The following is a 23718-nucleotide window of genomic DNA, read 5'->3' on the forward strand; positions in this document are numbered from 1 at the left end:
TGCCACCAGATGTGCATCGGAAACTACTACTGGTCTTCCAGGGAACGACAAAAGCACAGACTGTTTGAGACATACCCCCGTGGAGGAAAGTGTGCACGGTGACAGTTGTATTAAATCCCGATGCAATTTCTGTTATTCATCAACACTCTGATAATCCACAGATTACAGAATGACTCCAGATGTGCATCGGAAACTACAACTGGTCTTCCAGGGAACGCTCAAAGTCTAGACTGTTTGAGACATTGCTTCCATGAAAGACAGTGCGCATGGTGAGTGTGGTACACAATCCCGATGCAATTTCTGTGTTTCATCAACACTCTGATATTCCACAGATTACAGAATGCCGCCAGATGTGCATCGGAAACTACTTCTGGTCTTCCAGGGAACGACGAAAGCAAAGACTGTTTGAGACATACCCCTGTGGAGGAAAGTGCGCACGGTGACAGTTGTATTCAATCCCGATGCAATTTCTGTGTTTCATCAACACTCTGATAGTCCACAGATTACAGAATGCCACCAGATGTGCATCGGAAACTACTACAGGTCTTGTAGGGAACGATCAAAGCGTAGACAGTTTGAGACATTACTCCCATGGAGGAAAGTGAGCATGGTGACTGTTGTATTCAGTCCCAATGCAATTTCTGTGTTTCATCAACACTCTGATAGTCCACAGATTACAGAATGGCACCAGATGTGCATCGGAAACTACATGTCTTCCTGGGAACGATCAAAGCGTAGACAATTTGAGACATTTCTGCCGTGGAGGAAAGTGCGCATGGTGACTGTTACATCCGATCCCAATGCAATTTCTGTGTTTCATCAACACTCTGATAGTCCACAGATTGCAGAATGCTACCAGATGTGAATCGGAAACTTCTACTGGTCTTCCAGGGAACGATCAAAGCGTAGACTGTTTGAGATATACCTCCAGTGGAGGAAAGTGAGCATGGTGACTGTTGTATTCAATCCCGATGCAATTTCTGTGTCTCATCAACAGTGTGATAGTCCACAGATTACAGAATGCCTCCAGATGTGCATCGGAAACTACTACTGGTCTTCAAGGGAACGATCAAAGCGTAGACTCTTTGAGACATTACTCCCATGGAGGAAAGTGCGCATGGTGACTGTTGTATTCAATCCCGATGCAATTTCAGTGTTTCATCAACACTCTGATAGTCCACAGATTACAGAATGCCTCCTGATGTCCATCGGAAACTACTACTGGTATTCCAGGGAACGATCAAAGCGTAGACTGTTTGTGACATTACTCCCATGGAGGAAAGTGCGCATGGTGACTGTTGTATTCAATCCCGATGCAATTTCTGTGTTTCATCAACACTCTGATAGTCCACAGGTTACAGAATAAAACCAGACGTGCATCGGAAACTACTACTGGTCTTCCAGGGAACGATCAAATCGTAGACTGTTTGAGACATGGCTCCGATGGAGGAAAGTGCGCTTGGTGACTGTTGTATTCAATCCCGATGCAATTTCAGTGTTGCATCAACACTCTGATAGTCCACAGATTACAGAATGCCTCCAGATGTGCATCGGAAACTACTACTGGTCTTCCACGGAACGATTAAATCGTAGACTGTTTGAGGATTACTCCCATGGAGGAAAGTGCGCATGGTGACTGTTGTATTCAATCCCGATGCAATTTCTGTGTTTCATCTACACTCTGATAGTCCACAGATTACAGAATGCCACCAGATGTACATCGGAAACTTCTAGTGGTCTACCTTGGAACGATTAAAGAGTAGACTGTTTCAGACATTACTCCCATGGAGGAAACTGCGGATGGTGATGTTGAATTCAATCCCGATGCAATTTCTGTGTTTCATCAACACTCTGATAGTCCACAGGTTACAGAATGTCACCAGACGTGCATCGGAAACTACTACTGGTCCTCCAGGGAACGATCAAAGCCTAGACTGTTTGAGACATTGCTCCCATGGAGGAAAGTGCGCATGGTGACTGTGGTACCCAATCCCGATGCAATTTTTGTGTTTCGTCAACACACTGATAGTCCACACATTACAGAATGCCATGAGATGTGCATCGTAAACTACTACTGGTCTTCCAGGGAACTATCAAAGCTTAGACTGTTTCAGACATCACTCCCATGGAGAAAAGTGCACATAGTGACTGTTGTATTTAATCCCAATGCAATTTCTGTGTTTCATCAACACTCTGATATTCCACAGATTACATAATGCCACCAGATGTGCATCGGAAACTACTACTGGTCTTCCAGGGAACGACGAAAGCACAGACTGTTTGAGACATACCCCTGTGGAGGAAAGTGCGCACGGTGACTGGTTGTATTCAATCCCAATACAATTTCTGTCTTTCATCAACACTCTGATAGTCCACAGATTGCAGAATGCCTCCAGATGTGCATCGGAAACTACAACTGGTCTTCCAGGGAACGATCAAAACCTAGACTGTTTGAGACATTGCTCCCATGGAGGAAAGTGAGCATGGTGACTGTTGTATTCAAACCCAATGCAATTTCTGTGTTTCATCAACACTCTGATATTCCCCAGATTACAGAATGCCACCAGCTGTGCATCGGAAACTACTACTGGTCTTCCAGGGAACGACGAAAGCACAGACTGTTTGAGACATACCCCTGTGGAGGAAAGTGCGCACGGTGACTGGTTGTATTCAATCCCAATACAATTTCTGTCTTTCATCAACACTCTGATAGTCCACAGATTGCAGAATGCCTCCAGATGTGCATCGGAAACTACAACTGGTCTTCCAGGGAACGATCAAAACCTAGACTGTTTGAGACATTGCTCCCATGGAGGAAAGTGAGCATGGTGACTGTTGTATTCAAACCCAATGCAATTTCTGTGTTTCATCAACACTCTGATATTCCCCAGATTACAGAATGCCACCAGCTGTGCATCGGAAACTACTACTGGTCTTCCAGGGAACGACGAAAGCACAGACTGTTTCAGACATACCCCCGTGGAGGAAAGTGCGCACGGTGACTGTTGTATTCAATCCCAATGCAATTTCTGTCTTTCATCAACTCTCTGATAGTCCACAGATTACAGAATGCCTCCCGTTGGGCATCGGAAACTACAACTGGTCTTCCAGGGAACGATCAAAGCCTAGACTGTTTGAGACATTGCTCCCATGGAGGAAAGTGCGCATGGTGACTGTTGTATTCAATCCCGATGCAATTTCAGTGTTTCATCAACACTCTGATAGTCCACAGATTGCAGAATGCCTCCATATGTAAATTGGAAACTACTACTGGTCTTCCAGGGAACGATCCAATCGTAGACTGTTTGAGACATTACTCAAGTGGAGGAAAGTGCGCATGGTGACTGTTGTATTCAATCCCGATGCAATTTCTGTGTCTCATCAACAGACTTATAGTCCACAGATTACAGAATGCCTCCAGATGTGCATTGGAAACTACTACTGGTCTTCAAGGGAACGATCAAATCGTAGACTCTATGAGACATTACTCCCATGGAGGAAAGTGCGCATGGTGACGGTTGCATTCAATCCCCATGCAATTTCTGTGTTTCATCAACACTCTGATAGTCCACAGATTACAGAATGCCTCCTGATGTGCATCGGAAACTGCTACTGGTCTTCCAGGGAACGATCAAAGCATAGACTGTTTGAGACATTACTCCCATGGAGGAAAGTGAGCATGGTGACTGTTGTATTCAATCCCAATGCAATTTCTGTGTTTCATCAACACTCTGATATTCCACAGATTACATAATGCCTCCAGATGTGCATCGGAAACTACTACTGGTCTTCCAGGGAACGACGAAAGCACAGACTGTTTCAGACATACTCCGGTGGAGGAACGAGCGCACGGTGACTGTTGTATTCAATCCCGGAGCAATTTCTGTGTTTCATCAACACTCTGATAGTCCACAGGTTACAGAATGTCTCCAGATGTGCATCGGAAACTACTACTGGTGTTCCACGGAACGATCAAGGCGTAGACTGTTTGAGACATTACTCCCATGGAGGAATGTGCCCATGGTGACTTTTGTATTCAATCCCAATGCAATTTCTGTCTTTCATCAACACTCTGATAGTCCACAGATTACAGAATGCCTCCAGATGTGCATCGGAAATTACTACTGGTCTTCCAGGGGACTATCAAAGCGTAGACTGTTTCAGACATCACTTCCATGGAGAAAAGTGCGCATGGTGACTGTTGTATTCAATCCCGATGAAATTTCTGTGTTTCATCAACCCTCTGATAGTCCACAGATTACAGAATGCCTCCAGATGTGCATCAGAAACTACTACTGGTCTTCCAGGGAACGATCAAAGCGTAGACTGTTTGAGACATTACTCCCATGGAGGAAAGTAAGCATGGTGACTGTTGTATTCAATCCCGGAGCAATTTCTGTGTTGCATCAACATTCTGATATTCCACAGATTACAGAATGCCTCCAGATGTGCATCGGAAACTACTACTGGTCTTCCACGGAACGATTAAAGCGTAGACTGTTTGAGGATTACTCCCATGGAGGAAAGTGCGCATGGTGACTGTTGTATTCAATCTTGATGCAATTTCTGTGTTTCATCAACACTCTGATAGTCCACAGATTACAGAATGCCACCAGATGTACATTGGAAACTACTAGTGGTCTACCTTGGAACGATTAAAGAGTAGACTGTTTCAGACATTACTCCCATGGAGGAAAGTGCGGATGGTGATGTTGAATTCAATCCCGATGCAATTTCGGTGTTTCATCAACACTCTGATAGTCCACAGGTTACAGAATGTCACCAGACGTGCATCGGAAACTACTACTGGTCCTCCAGGGAACGACCAAAGCCTAGACTGTTTGAGACATTGCTCCCATGGAGGAAAGTGCGCATGGTGACTGTGGTACCCAATCCCGATGCAATTTCTGTGTTTTGTCAACACTCTGATGGTCCACACATTACAGAATGCCATGAGATGTGCATCGGAAACTACTACTGGTCTTCCAGGGAACTATCAAAGCTTAGACTGTTTCAGACATCACTCCCATGGAGAAAAGTGCGCATGGTGACTGTTGTATTCAATCCCGATGCAATCTCTGTGTTTCATAAACACTCTGATAGTCCACAGATTACAGAATGCCACCAGATGTGCATCGGAAACTACTACTTGTCTACCTTGGAACTATCAAAGAGTAGACTGTTTCAGACATTAATCCCATGGAGGAAAGTGCGGATGGTGACTGTTGTATTCAATCCCAATGCAATTTCCGTGTTTCATCAACACTCTGATAGTCCACAGATTACAGAAAGCCTCCAGAAGTGCATCAGAAACTACTACTGGTCTTCCAGTTAACGATCAAAGCGTAGACTCTTTGAGTCATTACTCCCATAGAGGAAAGTGCGCATGGTGGCTGTTGTATTCAATTCCGAGGCAATTACTGAGTTTCATCAACACTTTGAAGGACCACAGATTACAGAAAGCCTCCAGATATGCATCAAAAACTACTACTGGTCTTCCACGGAACGATTAAAGCGTAGACTGTTTGAGGATTACTCACATGGAGGAAAGTGCGCATGGTGACTGTTGTATTCAATCCCGATGCAATTTCTGTGTTTCATCAACACTCTGATAGTCAACAGGTTACAGAATGCCACCAGACGTGCATCGGAAACTACTACTGGTCTTCCAGGGAACGATCAAAGCGTAGACTGTTTGAGACATTACTCCCATGGAGGAAAGTGAGCATGGTGACTGTTGTATTCAATCCCAATGCAATTTCTGTGTTTCATCAACACTCGGATATTCCACAGATTACAGAATGCCTCCAGATGTGCATCGGAAACTACTACTGGTCTTCCAGGGAACGACGAAAGCACAGACTGTTTCAGACATTGCTCCCATGGAGGAAAGTGCGCATGGTGACTGTTGTATTCAATCCCGATGCAATTTCAATGTTTCATCAACACTCTGATAGTCCACAGATTGCAGAATGCCTCCATATGTAAATTGGAAACTACTACTGGTCTTCCAGGGAACGATCCAATCGTAGACAGTTTGAGACATTACTCCCATGGAGGAAAGTGCGCATGGTGACTGTTGTATTCAATCCCGATGCAATTTCTGTGTCTCATCAACAGACTTATAGTCCACAGATTACAGAATGCCTCCAGATGTGCATTGGAAACTACTACTGGTCTTCAAGGGAACGATGAAATCGTAGACTCTATGAGACATTACTCCCATGGAGGAAAGTGCGCATGGTGACTGTTGCACTCAATCCCCATGCAATTTCTGTGTTTCATCAACACTCTGATAGTCCACAGATTACAGAATGCCTCCTGATGTGCATCGGAAACTGCTACTGGTCTTCCACGGAACGATCAAGGCGTAGACTGTTTGAGACATTACTCCCATGGAGGAATGTGCGCATGGTGACTTTTGTATTCAATCACAATGCAGAATGTCACAATGCTACACTCTAAAGGTCCACAGATTAGAGAATTCCTCCAGATGTGCATCGGAAACTGCTACTGGTCTTCCAGGGAACGATCAAAGCGTAAACTCTTTGAGGCTTTACTCCTGTGGAGGAACGTGCGCATGGTGACTGTTGAATTCAATCCCGATGCAATTTTTGTGTTTCATCAACACTCTGATAGTCCACACATTACAGAATGCCACGAGATGTGCATCGGAAATTACTACTGGTCTTCCAGGGAACTATCAAAGCGTAGACTGTTTCAGACATCACCTCCATGGAGAAAAGTGCGCATGGTGACTGTTGTATTCAATCCCGATGAAATTTCTGTGTTGCATCAACACTCTGATAGTCCACAGATTACAGAATGCCTCCAGATGTGCATCGGAAACTACTACTGGTCTTCCACGTAACGATTAAAGCGTAGACTGTTTGAGGATTACTCCCATGGAGGAAAGTGCGCATGGTGACTGTTGTATTCAATCCCGATGCAATTTCTGTGTTTCATCAACACTCTGATAGTCCACAGATTACAGAATGCCACCAGATGTACATCGGAAATTACTAGTGGTCTACCTTGGAACGATTAAAGCGTAGACTGTTTGAGACATTGCTCCCATGGAGGAAAGTGCGCATGGTGACTGTGGTACCCAATCCCGATGCAATTTCTGTGTTTCGTCAACACTCTGATAGTCCACACATTACAGAATGCCATGAGATGTGCATCGGAAACTACTACTGGTCTTCCAGGGAACTATCAAAGCTTAGACTGTTTCAGACATCACTCCCATGGAGAAAAGTGCGCATGGTGACTGTTGTATTCAATCCCGATGCAATTTCTGTGTTTCATAAACACTCTGATAGTCCACAGATTACAGAATGAAACCAGATGTGCATCCGAAACTACTACTTGTCTACCTTGGAACTATCAAAGAGTAGACTGTTTCAGACATTACTCCCATGGAGGAAAGTGCGGATGGTGACTGTTGTATTCAATCCCGATGCAATTTCCGTGTTTCATCAACACTCTGATAGTCCACAGATTACAGAAAGCCTCCAGAAGTGCATCAGAAACTACTACTGGTCTTCCAGGGAACGATCAAAGCGTAGACTCTTTGAGACATTACTCCCATAGAGGAAAGTGCGCATGGTGGCTGTTGTATTCAATTCCGAGGCAATTACTGAGTTTCATCAACACTTTGAAGGACCACAGATTACAGAAAGCCTCCAGATGTGCATCAAAAACTACTACTGGTCTTCCACGGAACGATTAAAGCGTAGACTGTTTGAGGATTACTCACATGGAGGAATGTGCGCATGGTGACTGTTGTATTCAATCCCGATGCAATTTCTGTGTTTCATCGCCACTCTGATAGTCCACAGATAACAGAATGCCTCCAGATGTGCCACGGAAACTGCTACTGGTCCTCCAGGGAACGATCAAAGCGTAGACTGTTTGAGACATTACTCCCATGGAGGAAAGTGAGCATGGTGACAGTTGTATTCAATCCCGATGCAATTTCTGTGTTTCATCAACACTCTGATATTCCACAGATTACATAATGCCGCCAGATGTGCATCGGAAACTACTTCTGGTCTTCCAGGGAACGACGAAAGCTTAGACTGTTTGAGACATACCCCTGTGGAGGAAAGTGCGCACGGTGACTGGTTGTATTCAATCCCAATACAATTTCTGTCTTTCATCAACACTCTGATAGTCCACAGATTACAGAATGCCTCCTGATGTGCATCGGAAACTACAACTGGTCTTCCAGGGAACGATCAAAACCTAGACTGTTTGAGACATTGCTCCCATGGAGGAAAGTGCGCATGGTGACTGTGGTACTCAATCCCGATGCAATTTCTGTGTTTCATCACCGCTCTGATAGTCCACAGATAACAGAATGCCACCAGATGTGCATCGGAAACTGCTACTGGTCTTCCAGGGAACGATCAAAGCGTAGACTGTTTGAGATATTACTCCCATGGAGGAAAGTGAGCATGGTGACTGTTGTATTCAATCCCAATGCAATTTCTGTGTTTCATCAACACTCTGATATTCCCCAGATTACAGAATGCCACCAGCTGTGCATCGGAAACTACTACTGGTCTTCCAGGGAACGACGAAAGCACAGACTGTTTCAGACATACCCCTGTGGAGGAAAGTGCGCACGGTGACTGTTGTATTCAATCCCGATGCAATTTCTGTCTTTCATCAACACTCTGATAGTCCACAGATTACAGAATGCCACCAGATGTGCATCGGAAACTACTACCGGTCTTCCAGGGAACGATCAAAGCGTAGACTGTTTGAGACATAACTCCCGTGGAGGAACGTGCGCATGGTGACTGTTGAATTCAATCCCGATGCAATTTTTGTGTTTCATCAACACTCTGATAGTCCACACATTACAGAATGCCACGAGATGTGCATCGGAAATTACTACTGGTCTTCCAGGGAACTATCAAAGCGTAGACTGTTTCAGACATCACTTCCATGGAGAAAAGTGCGCATGGTGACTGTTGTATTCAATCCCGATGAAATTTCTTTGTTTCATCAACACTCTGATAGTCCACAGTTTACAGAATGCCTCCAGATGTGCATCAGAAACTACTACTGGTCTTCCAAGGAACGATCAAAGCGTAGACTGTTTGAGACATTACTCCCATGGAGGAAAGTAAGCATGGTGACTGTTGTATTCAATCCCGGAGCTATTTCTGTGTTGCTTCAACATTCTGATATTCCACAGAATACAGAATGCCTCCAGATGTGCATCGGAAACTACTACTGGTCTTCCACGGAACGATTAAAGCGTAGACTGTTTGAGGATTACTCCCATGGAGGAAAGTGCGCATGGTGACTGTTGTATTCAATCCCGATGCAATTTCTGTGTTTCATCAACACTCTGATAGTCCACAGATTACAGAATGCCACCAGATGTACATCGGAAACTACTAGTGGTCTACCTTGGAACGATTAAAGAGTAGACTGTTTCAGACATTACTCCCATGGAGGAAAGTGCGGATGGTGATGTTGAATTTAATCCCGATGCAATTTCTGTGTTTCATCAACACTCTGATAGTCCACAGGTTACAGAATGTCACCAGACGTGCATCGGAAACTACTACTGGTCCTCCAGGGAACGACCAAAGCCTAGACTGTTTGAGACATTGCTCCCATGGAGGAAAGTGCGCATGGTGTCTGTGGTACCCAATCCCGATGCAATTTCTGTGTTTCGTCAACACTCTGATAGTCCACACATTACAGAATGCCATGAGATGTGCATCGGAAACTACTACTGGTCTTCCAGGGAACTATCAAAGCTTAGACTGTTTCAGACATCACTCCCATGGAGAAAAGTGCGCATGGTGACTGTTGTATTCAATCCCGATGCAATTTCTGTGTTTCATAAACACTCTGATAGTCCACAGATTACAGAATGAAACCAGATGTGCATCTGAAACTACTACTTGTTTACCTTGGAACTATCAAAGAGTAGACTGTTTCAGACATTACTCCCATGGAGGAAAGTGCGGATGGTGACTGTTGTATTCAATCCCGATGCAATTTCCGTGTTTCATCAACACTCTGATAGTCCACAGATTACAGAAAGCCTCCAGAAGTGCATCAGAAACTACTACTGGTCTTTCAGGGAACGATCAAAGCGTAGACTCTTTGAGACATTACTCCCATAGAGGAAAGTGCGCATGGTGGCTGTTGTATTCAATTCCGAGGCAATTACTGAGTTTCATCAACACTTTGAAGGACCACAGATTACAGAAAGCCTCCAGATGTGCATCAAAAACTACTACTGGTCTTCCACGGAACGATTAAAGCGTAGACTGTTTGAGGACTACTCACATGGAGGAATGTGCGCATGGTACTGTTGTATTCAATCCCGATGCAATTTCTGTGTTTCATCGCCACTCTGATAGTCCACAGATAACAGAATGCCTCCAGATGTGCCACGGAAACTGCTACTGGTCCTCCAGGGAACGATCAAAGCGTAGACTGTTTGAGACATTACTCCCATGGAGGAAAGTGAGCATGGTGACTGTTGTATTCAATCCCAATACAATTTCTGTCTTTCATCAACACTCTGATAGTCCACAGATTACAGAATGCCTCCAGATGTGCATCGGAAACTACAACTGGTCTTCCAGGGAACGATCAAAACCTAGACTGTTTGAGACATTGCTCCCATGGAGGAAAGTGCGCATGGTGACTGTGGTACTCAATCCCGATGCAATTTCTGTGTTTCATCACCGCTCTGATAGTCCACAGATAACAGAATGCCTCCAGATGTGCATCGGAAACTGCTACTGGTCTTCCAGGGAACGATCAAAGCGTAGACTGTTTGAGACATTACTCCCATGGAGGAAAGTGAGCATGGTGACTGTTGTATTCAATCCCAATGCAATTCCTGTGTTTCATCAACACTCTGATATTCCCCAGATTACAGAATGCCACCAGCTGTGCATCGGAAACTACTACTGGTCTTCCAGGGAACGACGAAAGCACAGACTGTTTCAGACATACCCCCGTGGAGGAAAGTGCACACGGTGACTGTTGTATTCAATCCCGATGCAATTTCTGTCTTTCATCAACACTCTGATAGTCCACAGATTACAGAATGCCACCAGATGTGCATCGGAAACTACTACCGGTCTTCCAGGGAACGATCAAAGCGTAGACTGTTTGAGACATAACTCCCGTGGAGGAACGTGCGCATGGTGACTGTTGAATTCAATCCCGATGCAATTTTTGTGTTTCATCAACACTCTGATAGTCCACACATTAAAGAATGCCACGAGATGTGCATCGGAAATTACTACTGGTCTTCCTGGGAACTATCAAAGCGTAGACTGTTTCAGACATCACTTCCATGGAGAAAAGTGCGCATGGTGACTGTTGTATTCAATCCCGATGAAATTTCTGTGTTTAATCAACACTCTGATAGTCCACAGATTACAGAATGCCTCCAGATGTGCATCAGAAACTACTACTGGTCTTCCAGGGAACGATCAAAGCGTAGACTGTTTGAGACATTACTCCCATGGAGGAAAGTAAGCATGGTGACTGTTGTATTCAATCCCGGAGCAATTTCTGTGTTGCATCAACATTCTGATATTCCACAGAATACAGAATGCCTCCAGATGTGCATCGGAAACTACTACTGGTCTCCCACGGAACGATTAAAGCGTAGACTGTTTGAGGATTACTCCCATTGAGGAAAGTGCGCATGGTGACTGTTGTATTCAATCCCGATGCAATTTCTGTGTTTCATCAACACTCTGATAGTCCACAGATTACAGAATGCCACCAGATGTACATCGGAAACTACTAGTGGTCTACCTTGGAACGATTAAAGAGTAGACTGTTTCAGACATTACTCCCATGGAGGAAAGTGCGGATGGTGATGTTGAATTCAATCCCGATGCAATTTCCGTGTTTCATCAACACTCTGATAGTCCACAGATTACAGAAAGCCTCCAGAAGTGCATCAGAAACTACTACTGGTCTTTCAGGGAACGATCAAAGCGTAGACTGTTTGAGACATTACTCCCATGGAGGAAAGTAAGCATGGTGACTGTTGTATTCAATCCCGGAGCAATTTCTGTGTTGCATCAACATTCTGATATTCCACAGAATACAGAATGCCTCCAGATGTGCATCGGAAACTACTACTGGTCTCCCACGGAACGATGAAAGCGTAGACTGTTTGAGGATTACTCCCATTGAGGAAAGTGCGCATGGTGACTGTTGTATTCAATCCCGATGCAATTTCTGTGTTTCATCAACACTCTGATAGTCCACAGATTACAGAATGCCACCAGATGTACATCGGAAACTACTAGTGGTCTACCTTGGAACGATTAAAGAGTAGACTGTTTCAGACATTACTCCCATGGAATAAAGTGCGGATGGTGACTGTTGTATTCAATCCCGATGCAATTTCCGTGTTTCATCAACACTCTGATAGTCCACAGATTACAGAAAGCCTCCAGAAGTGCATCAGAAACTACTACTGGTCTTTCAGGGAACGATCAAAGCGTAGACTCTTTGAGACATTACTCCCATAGAGGAAAGTGCGCATGGTGGCTGTTGTATTCAATTCCGAGGCAATTACTGAGTTTCATCAACACTTTGAAGGACCACAGATTACAGAAAGCCTCCAGATGTGCATCAAAAACTACTACTGGTCTTCCACGGAACGATTAAAGCGTAGACTGTTTGAGGATTACTCACATGGAGGAATGTGCGCATGGTACTGTTGTATTCAATCCCGATGCAATTTCTGTGTTTCATCGCCACTCTGATAGTCCACAGATAACAGAATGCCTCCAGATGTGCCACGGAAACTGCTACTGGTCCTCCAGGGAACGATCAAAGCGTAGACTGTTTGAGACATTACTCCCATGGAGGAAAGTGAGCATGGTGACTGTTGTATTCAATCCCAATACAATTTCTGTCTTTCATCAACACTCTGATAGTCCACAGATTACAGAATGCCTCCAGATGTGCATCGGAAACTACAACTGGTCTTCCAGGGAACGATCAAAACCTAGACTGTTTGAGACATTGCTCCCATGGAGGAAAGTGCGCATGGTGACTGTGGTACTCAATCCCGATGCAATTTCTGTGTTTCATCACCGCTCTGATAGTCCACAGATAACAGAATGCCTCCAGATGTGCATCGGAAACTGCTACTGGTCTTCCAGGGAACGATCAAAGCGTAGACTGTTTGAGACATTACTCCCATGGAGGAAAGTGAGCATGGTGACTGTTGTATTCAATCCCAATGCAATTCCTGTGTTTCATCAACACTCTGATATTCCCCAGATTACAGAATGCCACCAGCTGTGCATCGGAAACTACTACTGGTCTTCCAGGGAACGACGAAAGCACAGACTGTTTCAGACATACCCCCGTGGAGGAAAGTGCACACGGTGACTGTTGTATTCAATCCCGATGCAATTTCTGTCTTTCATCAACACTCTGATAGTCCACAGATTACAGAATGCCACCAGATGTGCATCGGAAACTACTACCGGTCTTCCAGGGAACGATCAAAGCGTAGACTGTTTGAGACATAACTCCCGTGGAGGAACGTGCGCATGGTGACTGTTGAATTCAATCCCGATGCAATTTTTGTGTTTCATCAACACTCTGATAGTCCACACATTAAAGAATGCCACGAGATGTGCATCGGAAATTACTACTGGTCTTCCTGGGAACTATCAAAGCGTAGACTGTTTCAGACATCACTTCCATGGAGAAAAGTGCGCATGGTGACTGTTGTATTCAATCCCGATGAAATTTCTGTGTTTAATCAACACTCTGATAGTCCACAGATTACAGAATGCCTCCAGATGTGCATCAGAAACTACTACTGGTCTTCCAGGGAACGATCAAAGCGTAGACTGTTTGAGACATTACTCCCATGGAGGAAAGTAAGCATGGTGACTGTTGTATTCAATCCCGGAGCAATTTCTGTGTTGCATCAACATTCTGATATTCCACAGAATACAGAATGCCTCCAGATGTGCATCGGAAACTACTACTGGTCTCCCACGGAACGATTAAAGCGTAGACTGTTTGAGGATTACTCCCATTGAGGAAAGTGCGCATGGTGACTGTTGTATTCAATCCCGATGCAATTTCTGTGTTTCATCAACACTCTGATAGTCCACAGATTACAGAATGCCACCAGATGTACATCGGAAACTACTAGTGGTCTACCTTGGAACGATTAAAGAGTAGACTGTTTCAGACATTACTCCCATGGAGGAAAGTGCGGATGGTGATGTTGAATTCAATCCCGATGCAATTTCTGTGTTTCATCAACACTCTGATAGTCCACAGGTTACAGAATGTCACCAGACGTGCATCGGAAACTACTACTGGTCCTCCAGGGAACGACCAAAGCCTAGACTGTTTGAGACATTGCTCCCATGGAGGAAAGTGCGCATGGTGACTGTGGTACCCAATCCCGATGCAATTTCTGTGTTTCGTCAACACTCTGATAGTCCACACATTACAGAATGCCATGAGATGTGCATCGGAAACTACTACTGGTCTTCCAGGGAACTATTAAAGCTTAGACTGTTTCAGACATCACTCCCATGGAGAAAAGTGGGCATGGTGACTGTTGTATTCAATCCCGATGCAATTTCTGTGTTTCATAAACACTCTGATAGTCCACAGATTACAGAATGCCACCAGATGTGCATCGGAAACTACTACTTGTCTACCTTGGAACTATCAAAGAGTAGACTGTTTCAGACATTAATCCCATGGAGGAAAGTGCGGATGGTGACTGTTGTATTCAATCCCGATGCAATTTCCGTGTTTCATCAACACTCTGATAGGCCACAGATTACAGAAAGCCTCCAGAAGTGCATCAGAAACTACTACTGGTCTTCCAGGGAACGATCAAAGCGTAGACTCTTTAAGACATTACTCCCATAGAGGAAAGTGCGCATGGTGGCTGTTGTATTCAATTCCGAGGCAATTACTGAGTTTCATCAACACTTTGAAGGACCACAGATTACAGAAAGCCTCCAGATGTGAATCAAAAACTACTACTGGTCTTCCACGGAACGATTAAAGCGTAGACTGTTTGAGGATTACTCACATGGAGGAAAGTGCGCATGGTGACTGTTGTATTCAATCCCGATGCAATTTCTGTGTTTCATCAACACTCTGATAGTCAACAGGTTACAGAATGCCACCAGACGTGCATCGGAAACTACTACTGGTCTTCCAGGGAACGATCAAAGCGTAGACTGTTTGAGACATTACTCCCATGGAGGAAAGTGAGCATGGTGACTGTTGTATTCAATCCCAATGCAATTTCTGTGTTTCATCAACACTCTGATATTCCACAGATTACAGAATGCCTCCAGATGTGCATCGGAAACTACTACTGGTCTTCCAGGGAACGACGAAAGCACAGACTGTTTCAGACATACTCCGGTGGAGGAACGTGCGCACGGTGACTGTTGTATTCAATCCCGGAGCAATTTCTGTGTTTCATCAACACTCTGCTAGTCCACAGGTTACAGAATGCCTCCAGATGTGCATCGGAAACTACTACTGGTCTTCCACGGAACGATCAAGGCGTAGACTGTTTGAGACATTACTCCCATGGAGGAATGTGCGCATGGTGACTTTTGTATTCAATCCCAATGCAATTTCTGTGTTTCATCAACACTCTAAAGGTCCACAGATTAGAGAATTCCTCCAGATGTGCATCGGAAACTGCTACTGGTCTTCCAGGGAACGATCAAAGCGTAAACTCTTTGAGGCTTTACTCCTGTGGAGGAAAGTGGGCATGGTGACTGTTGTATTCAATCCCGATGCAATTTATGTATTTTATCAACACTCTGATAGTCCACAGATTACAGAATGCCTCCAGATGTGCATCGAAAACTACTACTGGTCTTCAAGGGAACGATCAAAGCGTGGACTCTTTGAGACATCACTTCCATGGAGAAAAGTGCGCATGGTGACTGTTGTATTCAATCCCGATGCAATTTCAGTGTTTCATCAACACTCTGATAGTCCACAGATTACAGAATGCCCCCATATGTACATTGGAAACTACTACTGGTCTTCCAGGGAAAGATCAAATCGTAGACTGTTTGAGACATTACTCCCATGGAGGAAAGTGCGCATGGTGACTGTTGTATTCAATCCCGATGCAATTTCTGTGTCTCATCAACAGTCTGATAGTCCACAGATTACAGAATGCCTCCAGATGTGCATCAGAAACTACTACTGGTCTTCCAGGGAACGATCAAAGCGTAGACTGTTTGAGACATCACTCCCATGGAGGAAAGTAAGCATGGTGACTGTTGTATTCAATCCCGGAGCAATTTCTGTGTTGCATCAACACTCTGATAGTCCACAGATTACAGAATGCCTCCAGATGTGCATCGGAAACTACTACTGGTCTTCCACGGAACGATTAAAGCGTAGACTGTTTGAGGATTACTCCCATGGAGGAAAGTGCGCATGGTGACTGTTGTATTCAATCCCGATGCAATTTCCGTGTTTCATCAACACTCTGATAGGCCACAGATTACAGAATGCCTCCAGATGTGCATCAGAAACTACTACTGGTCTTCCAGGGAACGATCAAAGCGTAGACTGTTTGAGACATCACTCCCATGGAGGAAAGTAAGCATGGTGACTGTTGTATTCAATCCCGGAGCAATTTCTGTGTTGCATCAACACTCTGATAGTCCACAGATTACAGAATGCCTTCAGATGTGCATCGGAAACTACTACTGGTCTTCCACGGAACGATTAAAGCGTAGACTGTTTGAGGATTACTCCCATGGAGGAAAGTGCGCATGGTGACTGTTGTATTCAATCCCGATGCAATTTCTGTGTTTCATCAACACTCTGATAGTCCACAGATTACAGAATGCCACCAGATGTACATCGGAAACTACTAGTGGTCTACCTTGGAACGATCAAAGCGTAGACTCTTTGAGACATTACTCCCATAGAGGAAAGTGCGCATGGTGGCTGTTGTATTCAATTCCGAGGCAATTACTGAGTTTCATCAACACTTTGAAGGACCACAGATTACAGAAAGCCTCCAGATGTGCATCAAAAACTACTACTGGTCTTCCACGGAACGATTAAAGCGTACACTGTTTGAGGATTACTCACATGGAGGAATGTTCGCATGGTGACTGTTGTATTCAATCCCGATGCAATTTTTGTGTTTCATCGCCACTCTGATAGTCCAGAGATAACAGAATGCCTCCAGATGTGCCACGGAAACTGCTACTGGTCCTCCAGGTAACGATCAAAGCGTAGACTGTTTGAGACATTACTCCCATGGAGGAAAGTGAGCATGGTGACTGTTGTATTCAATCCCGATGCAATTTCTGTGTTTAATCAACACTCTGATATTCCACAGATTACATAATGCCGCCAGATGTGCATCGGAAACTACTTCTGGTCTTCCAGGGAACGACGAAAGCATAGACTGTTTGAGACATACCCCTGTGGAGGAAAGTGCGCACGGTGACTGGTTGTATTCAATCCCAATAAAATTTCTGTCTTTCATCAACACTCTGATAGTCCACAGATTACAGAATGCCTCCAGATGTGCATCGGAAACTACAACTGGTCTTCCAGGGAACGATCAAAATCTAGACTGTTTGAGACATTGCTCCCATGGAGGAAAGTGCGCATGGTGACTGTGGTACTCAATCCCGATGCAATTTCTGTGTTTCATCACCGCTCTGATAGTCCACAGATAACAGAATGCCTCCAGATGTGCATCGGAAACTGCTACTGCTCTTCCAGGGAACAATCAAAGCGTAGACTGTTTGAGACATTACTCCCATGGAGGAAAGTGAGCATGGTGACTGTTGTATTCAATCCCAATGCAATTTCTGTGTTTCATCAACACTCTGATATTCCCCAGATTACAGAATGCCACCAGCTGTGCATCGGAAACTACTACTGGTCTTCCAGGGAACGACGAAAGCACAGACTGTTTCAGACATACCCCCGTGGAGGAAAGTGCGCACGGTGACGGTTGTATTCAATCCCGATGCAATTTCTGTCTTTCATCAACACTCTGATAGTGCACAGATTACAGAATGCCTCCCGATGTGCATCGGAAACTACAACTTTTCTTCCAGGGAACGATCAAAGCCTAGACTGTTTGAGACATTACTCCCATGGAGGAAAGTGCGCATGGTGACTGTTGTATTCAATCCCGATGCAATTTCAGTGTTTCATCAACACTCTGATAGTCCACAGATTACAGAATGCCCCCATATGTACATTGGAAACTACTACTGGTCTTCCAGGGAAAGATCAAATCGTAGACTGTTTGAGACATTACTCCCATGGAGGAAAGTGCGCATGGTGACTGTTGTATTCAATCCCGATGCAATTTCTGTGTCTCATCAACAGTCTGATAGTCCACAGATTACAGAATGCCTCCAGATGTGCATTGGAAACTACTACTGGTCTTCAAGGGAACGATCAAATCGTAGACTCTTTGAGACATTACTCCCATGGAGGAAAGTGCGCATGGTGACTGTTGCATTCAATCCCCATGCAATTTCTGTGTTTCATCAACACTCTGATAGTCCACAGATTACAGAATGCCTCCTGATGTGCATCGGAAACTACTACTGGTCTTCCAGGGAACGATCAAAGCGTAGACTGTTTGTGACATTACTCCAATGGAGGAAAGTGCGCATGGTGACTGTTGTATTCAATCCCGATGCAATTTCTGTCTTTCATCAACACTCTGATATTCCACAGATTACAGAATGCCGCCAGATGTGCATCGGAAACTACATCTGGTCTTCCAGGGAACGACGAAAACATAGACTGTTCGAGACATACCCCTGTGGAGGAAAGTGTGCACGGTGACTGTTGAATTCAATCCCGATGCAATTTCTGTCTTTCATCAACACTCTGATAGTCCACAGATTACAGAATGCCTCCAGATGTGCATCGGAAACTACAACTGGACTTCCAGGGAACGATCAATGCCTAGACTGTTTGAGACATTGCTCTCATGGAGGAAAGTGCGCATGGTGACTGTGGTACTCAATCCCGATGCAATTTCTGTGATTCATCAACACTCTGATATTCCACAGATTACAGAATGCCACCAGCTGTGCATCGGAAACTACTACTGGTCTTCCAGGGAACGACGAAAGCACAGACGGTTCCAGACATACCCCCGTGGAGGAAAGTGCGCACGGTGACTGTTGTATTCAATCCCGATGCAATTTCTGTGTTTCATCAGCACTCTGATAGTCCACACATTACAGAATGCCTCCAGATGTGCATCGGAAACTACAACAGGTCTTCCAGGGAACGATCAAAGCCTAGACTGTTTGATACATTGCTCCCACGGAAGACAGTGCGCATGGTGACTGTGGTACTCAATCCCGATGCAATTTCTGTGTTTCATCACCACTCTGATAGTCCACAGATAACAGAATGCCTCCAGATGTGCATCGGAAACTGCTACTGGTCTTCCAGGGAACGATCAAAGCGTAGACTGTTTGGGACATTACTCCCATGGAGGAAAGTGCGCATGGTGATTGTTGTATTCAATCCCGATGCAATTTCTGTATTTCATCAACACTCTGATAGTCCACAGATTACAGAATGCCACCAGAAGTGCATCGGAAACTACTACCGGTCTTCCAGGGAACGATCAAAGCGTAGACTGTTTGAGACATAACTCCCGTGGAGGAACGTGCGCATGGTGACTGTTGAATTCAATCCTGATGCAATTTCTGTGTTTCATCAACACTCTGATAGTCCACAGATTACAGAATGCCTCCAGATGTGCATCAGAAACTACTACTGGTCTTCCAGGGAACGATCAAATCGTAGACTGTTTGAGACATTACTCCCATATAGGAAAGTAAGACTGGTGACTGTTGTATTCAATCCCGGAGCAATTTCTGTGTTGCATCAACACTCTGATAGTCCACAGATTACAGAATGCCTCCAGATGTGCATCGGAAACTACTACTGGTCTTCCACGGAACGATTAAAGCGTAGACTGTTTGAGGATTACTCCCATGGAGGAAAGTACGCATGGTGACTGTTGTATTCAATCCCGATGCTATTTCTGTGTTTCATCAACACTCTGATAGTCCACACATTACAGAATGTCATGAGATGTGCATCGGAAACTACTACTGGTCTTCCAGGGAACTATCAAATCTTAGACTGTTTCAGACTTCACTCCCATGGAGGAAAGTGCGCATGGTGACTGTTGTATTCAATCCCGATGCAATTTCCGTGCTTCATCAACTCTCTGATAGTCCACAGATTACAGAATGCCTCCAGATGTGCATCAGAAACTACTACTGGTCTTCCACGGAACGATTAAAGCGTAGACTGTTTGAGGATTACTCCCATGGAGGAAAGTACGCATGGTGACTGTTGTATTCAATCCCGATGCAATTTCTGTGTTTCATCAACACTCTGATAGTGCACAGGTTACAGAATGCCACCAGACGTGCATCGGAAACTACTACTGGTCTTCCAGGTAACGATCAAAGCCTAGACTGTTTGAGACATTGCTCCCATGGAGGAAAGTGCGCATGGTGAGTGTGGTACTCAATCCCGATGCAATTTCTGTGTTTCATCAACACTCTGATAGTCCACAGATTACAGAATGCCTCCAGATGTGCATCGGAAACTACAACTGGTCTTCCAGGGAACGATCAAAGCCTAGACTGTTTGAGACATTGCTTCCATGGAAGACAGTGCGCATTGTGACTGTGGTACTCAATCCCGATGCAATTTCTGTGTTTCATGACCACTCTGATAGTCCAAAGATAACATAATGCCTCCAGATGTGCATCGGAAACTGCTACTGGTCTTCCAGGGAACGATCAAAGCGTAGACTGTTTGAGCCATTACTCCCATGGAGGAAAGTGAGCATGGTGACTGTTGTATTCAATCCCGATGCAACTTATGTGTTTCATCAACACTCTGATAGTCCACAGATTACAGAATGCCTCCAGATGTGCATCGGAAACTACTACTGGTCTTCCAGGGAACGATCAAGGCGTAGACTGTTTGAGACATTACTCCCATGGAGGAAAGTGCGCATGGTGACTGTTGTATTCAATTCCGATGCATTTTCTGTGATTCATCAACACTCTGATAGTCCACAGATTACAGAATGCCTCCAGATGTGCATCGGAAGCTACTACTGGTCTTCCAGGGAACGATTAAAGCATAGATTGTTTCAGAATTACTCCCATGGAGGAAAGTGGTTTTGGTGACTGTTTTATTCAATGCAGATGCAATTTCTGTGTTTCATCAACACTCTGATAGTCCATAGATTACAGAATGCCTCCAGATGTGCATCAGAAACTACTACTGGTCTTCCAGGGGACGATCAAAGCGTAGACTGTTTGAGACATTACTCCCATGGAGGAAAGTAAGCATGGTGACTGTTGTATTCAATCCCGGAGCAATTTCTGTGTTGCATCAACACTCTGATAGTCCACAGATTACAGAATGCCTCCAGATGTGCATCGGAAACTACTACTGGTCTTCCACGGAACGATTAAAGCGTAGGCTGTTTGAGGATTACTCCCATGGACGAAAGTGCTTATGGTGACTGTTGTACTCAATCCCGATACTATTTCTGTGTTTCATCAACACTCTGATAGTCCACACATTACAGAATGTCATGAGATGTGCATCGGAAACTACTACTGGTCTTACAGGGAACTATCAAAGCTTAGACTGTTTCAGACTTCACTCCCATGGAGAAAAGTGCGCATGGTGACTGTTGTATTCAATCCCGATGCAATTTCCGTGCTTCATCAACACTCTGATAGTCCACAGATTACAGAATGCCTCCAGATGTGCATCAGAAACTACTACTGGTCTTCCAGGGAACGATCAAAGCGTAGACTCTTTGAGACATTACTCCCATAGAGGAAAGTGCGCATGGTGGCTGTTGTATTCAATTCCGAGGCAATTACTGAGTTTCATCAACACTTTGAAGGTCCACAGATTACAGAAAGCCTCCAGATGTGCATCGAATACCACTACTGGTCTTCCACGGAACGATTAAAGCGTAGACTGTTTGAGGATTACTCCCATGGAGTAAAGTGCGCATTGTGACTGTTGTATTCAATCCCAATGCAATTTCTGTGTTTCATCAACACTCTGATAGTCCACAGGTTACAGAATGCCACCAGACGTGCATCGGAAACTACTACTGGTCTTCCAGGGAACGATCAAAGCCTAGACTGTTTGAGACATTGCTCCCATGGAGGAAAGTGCGCATGGTGACTGTGGTACTCAATCCCGATGCAATTTCTTTGTTTCATCAACACTCTGATAGTCCACAGATTACAGAATTCCTCTAGATGTGCATCAGAAGCTACTACTGGTCTTCCAGGGAACGATCCAAGCGTAGACCGTTTGAGACATGGCTCCCATGGAGTAAAGTGCGCATGGTGACTGTTGTATTCAATCCCGATGCAATTTCTGTGTTTCATCAACACTCTGATAGTCCACAGATTACAGAATGCCTCCAGATGTGCATCGGAAACTACAACTTGTCTTGCAGGGAACGATCAAAGCCTAGACTGTTTGAGACACACCCCCGTGGAGGAAAGTGCGCACGGTGAATGTTGTATTCAATCCCGATGCATTTTCTGTGTTTCATCAACACTCTGATAGTCCACAGATTACAGAATGCCTCCAGATGTGCATCGGAAACTACAACTGGTCTTCCAGGGAACGACGAAATCCTAGACTGTTTGAGACACTGCTTCCATGGAAGACAGTGCGCATCGTGACTGTGGTACTCAATCCCGATGCAATTTCTGTGTTTCATCACCACTCTGATAGTACAAAAATAACAGAATGCCTCCAGATGTGCATCGGAAACTGCTACTGGTCTTCCAGGGAACGATCAAAGCGTAGACTGTTTGAGCCATTACTCCCATGGAGGAAAGTGAGCATGGTGACTGTTGTATTCAATCCCGATGCAACTTCTGTGTTTCATCAACACTCTGATAGTCCACAGATTACAGAATGCCTCCAGATGTGCATCGGAAACTACTACTGGTCTTCCAGGGAACGATCAAGGCGTAGCCTGTTTGAGACATTACTCCCATGGAGGAAAGTGCGCATGGTGACTGTTGTATTCAATCCCAATGCAATTTCTCTGTTTCATCAACACTCTAAAGGTCCACAGATTAGAGAATGCCTCCAGATGTGCATCAGAAACTACTACTGGTCTTCCAGGGAACGATTAAAGCATAGATTGTTTCAGAATTACTCCCATGGAGGAAAGTGGTCTTGGTGACTGTTTTATTCAATCCAGATGCAATTTCTGTGTTTTATCAACACTCTGATAGTCCACAGATTACAGAATGCCACCAGACGTGCATCGGAAACTACTACTGGTCTTCCAGGGAACGATCAAAGCGTAGACTGTTTGAGACTTTACTCCCGTGGAGGAAAGTGTGCAATGTGACTGTTGTATTCAATCCCGATGCAATTTCTAAATTTCATCAACACTCTGATAGTCCACAGATTACAGAATGCCACCAGATGTGCATCGGAAACTACTACCGGTCTTCCAGGGAACGATCAAAGCGTAGACTGTTTGAGACATAACTCCCGTGGAGGAACGTGCGCTTGGTGACTGTTGTATTCAATCCCGAAACAATTTCTGTGTTTCATCAACACTCTGATAGTCCACACTTT

This window comes from Schistocerca gregaria, unplaced genomic scaffold, assembly GCF_023897955.1.
Source record: "Schistocerca gregaria isolate iqSchGreg1 unplaced genomic scaffold, iqSchGreg1.2 ptg000077l, whole genome shotgun sequence".
Classification (NCBI taxonomy): Eukaryota; Metazoa; Arthropoda; class Insecta; order Orthoptera; family Acrididae; genus Schistocerca; species Schistocerca gregaria.